Source organism: Notothenia coriiceps, unplaced genomic scaffold (assembly GCF_000735185.1).
Source record: "Notothenia coriiceps isolate Sejong01 unplaced genomic scaffold, NC01 NC01_scaffold00014782, whole genome shotgun sequence".
Taxonomy (NCBI): domain Eukaryota; kingdom Metazoa; phylum Chordata; class Actinopteri; order Perciformes; family Nototheniidae; genus Notothenia; species Notothenia coriiceps.
The window spans coordinates 1-2782 of record NW_011347483.1 but is presented as its reverse complement, the minus strand read 5'-3'; the positions used below and the strand labels follow the sequence as shown (position 1 = coordinate 2782).

The 2782-nt window shown below is 41.4% G+C and overlaps 1 long non-coding RNA gene across 1 annotated transcript; it reads left to right on the top strand.

Moving 5' to 3' along the window:
* Positions 1-1096: 1096 nt before the first annotated feature.
* LOC104948650 (uncharacterized) lies at positions 1097-1666 on the top strand. Its single transcript, XR_798715.1, has 3 exons — positions 1097-1279; positions 1383-1406; positions 1506-1666. It is a non-coding gene; the product is annotated as an uncharacterized lncRNA (long non-coding RNA).
* The last annotated feature ends 1116 nt before the right edge of the window (positions 1667-2782 follow it).

Below are 2782 nucleotides of genomic sequence, written 5' to 3'. Positions count from 1 at the left end.
GAGGGCCTCCGCGCCGGCCCGGCCTAGTGCCGGTGCTCTGGCGGTCGGTTCCTCCGAACTGCGGGTTCGACTCTGATGGCCGGGAGGGTGTGCTGCGTTGGGGTGGGGGACTTCCCCCACTCTGCGTGTCTCTTCCTTCACGGGTCCCGCAGCGGGGTGGAGGTTCCCAGCTGCAACCTCCCCACCTCCGCCGCGTATGTATATATATATATAGGGACACCTTGTATTGTAGTTAATATCAGTACAGTATCACTTTTCATCACTTAGATTGATTGAACTGTTCTGCCCTTACTGTATCCCAATGCGTAGTTAGACAGTTAGCTAACATTTAAAAGTCCTCCAATAAAGATGCAAGGTTTTCTTTCTTGACTTTACTGTTCTTCTTTTACTTTGTAAAACTATAACAATACAGAAATAAAACACATATAAGTATGCAGGCTTTACATAACATATAAGTAGCACTGTACAAACAACACACATACTGCTATTAGGAATTAGCAGGGCTCTCAAGTTTTGAACAGAGTTCAGAGTGAGATTTTGGCAGCGCTGTTTGGTACTCCGACTTCTGGCTCCCCTCAAAGTTCCCATGAAGCCCTCTGTACACGCGTCTCAAACAAGCCTACTTTGTTTACAAAATTGCGGCTCAACTTGGTGGGCGGTACCCTGGAAAGAAATCTCAGCGTGAGAAATACAAGGTGTGGCGTGTGAGCGTGAGAAATACAAGGTGTGGCGTGTGAGCGTGTGAATGGAGTGAAATGCGTGTGTCTCACGCCAAATGCGTGGGACTTGAGAGCTCTGAATTAGCTATCATTAGCATCACTATTCTAGCACAAGACAGAATCGTCACTTCCTGTACTGACAGTGGAGGTGTCCTGAGAGTGGAGGTCTGCACCGGAACTGTCCTGAGAGTGGAGGTCTGCAGGCAGACCCCTCTCCAAACGGAGGGGTAGGGTGCGTTTCGGGAATGGGCCTTACTTTACAGAGATGCTGTATGAGAAACCAATGTGAGTTTGGAAAATTGCACTGTATAAATCTATTTTAGTATACCTCAACAATGGAATTATGATCAGTAGAAATGGCCATGACATGGGCCCTTTAAATGTCATGATGGTATCGTCACACATGACAGTGTTGTACTGGGAAATGGAAACTTAAATATATCCAGCCTCACCAAACCGACTCACAGGTGATAAACACTTTCCTTTGAGCTCAGTTGATGTCTCACACCTGATAGAGAAGGCAGACGCTCATTCCCAAAGCCTGAAGATGGAAATAATTTGTGAGTACACATTTCTACATTCAATACTGTTACTTTATATTAATCAGAACATATTTGTGCTGAGTGGGGATAACATGTTTTTTTTTGTTTTTTTCATTTACAGGTGAGGCATACTTTGATGCCACAGGTAAAACCTAATATAACCACTAACACCCACATTCTTCTTTGAATTTCAGAATCAGAATTGTGGCTCATAAATGTTTATTCTTTTATATTATTCTCACAGGAGGTGCAGGGACTGAGGATGTGACTCCTGATATTTTGGATAAAATGGGTTTCATCTCATTGAATGCCATAGTAGCAGCTATTTTTGCTGCAATAAAGTCTGGAGCAGTTTGGATTCTCTGGGCAATCTTGAAGGCAATCTTGAAGTCAATCTGGGCGTCATTTGGTAAATTGAATATTGTATTTCTTTATCTATACATTTTTTCAAGTGGATATATTTTGTAGGAAGACAATTACAAATTAAAGTGTTCTGTTCTCTTATAAATGTAATAATCTTATTATATAAGTTAGTTTTCATGTGGCTCATTGAAAGTTTAAAGCAGCATTATAACATCATCACAATCAAGTAAATAAAAGGGAAAATCTTATTAAGGCCTTGTCATGTCAAGTAGGTGATGAACTTGATCCACTACAATTTGCGTATCAGGCAGGGAGAGGCGTAGAGGATGAAAAGCTTTTTATACTGTACACCCTCCACAAACACCTTGAAAAGCCACAAGCCCATGCTAGGCTTTTGTTTGCAGAAGGTGTCTGTCAATGGACGCCTCTCTGACTCTGTCATCACTTCCACAGGCTCGCCTCAAGGATGCGTTCTTTTGCCCCTACTTTTTATAATGCCACGAGTGTGCTCTTACTGATTTTATTTCCTGGTGTGATGACATTTTTCTGGATTTAAATGTCTCTAAAACCCAGGAATTGATCATTGATTTTAGACGTCATAAGGATGTTCCTAAGGAGTGCATCATACACAATGACAAGGTTGAAATGGTCACATCATATAAATACTTGGGCACCATTTTCGATGACCACCTAAAATTTGATGGTGAATACTGAGTGTATTGTGAAGCGGGGTCAACAGAGAATGCACCTTCTTCGCAAACTGAACTCTTTCTCTGTCAGTCCTTTCATTCTTTGTCGTGTTTACCAAGCATTTCATTAGACCCTCCAGAAAAACGCGGGCAAAAATCCTTGATTATGCGGGCTAAATTCCTTGATTATGAGGGCTAAAATCCTTGATTATGCGATTAAACATGCAGAGTTTTTATGTGATTTTATGCGGTGAAATTACGGGAAGTTGCGAAATATGCGGAAAGTTGCTAAATATGCGGGGGGAAAGAATAACAATTTTTAAAAATATTGGGCTATTTATTCTCTCTCACACACAACCTGCCACTAACGTTGAACCCCTTTACTATTCAATTAAACACAGTCAATGTTTATTTATTGTAAAAGCAATTGGGCTATTTTAATCTCACACACACACACTTCTCCGCCTCA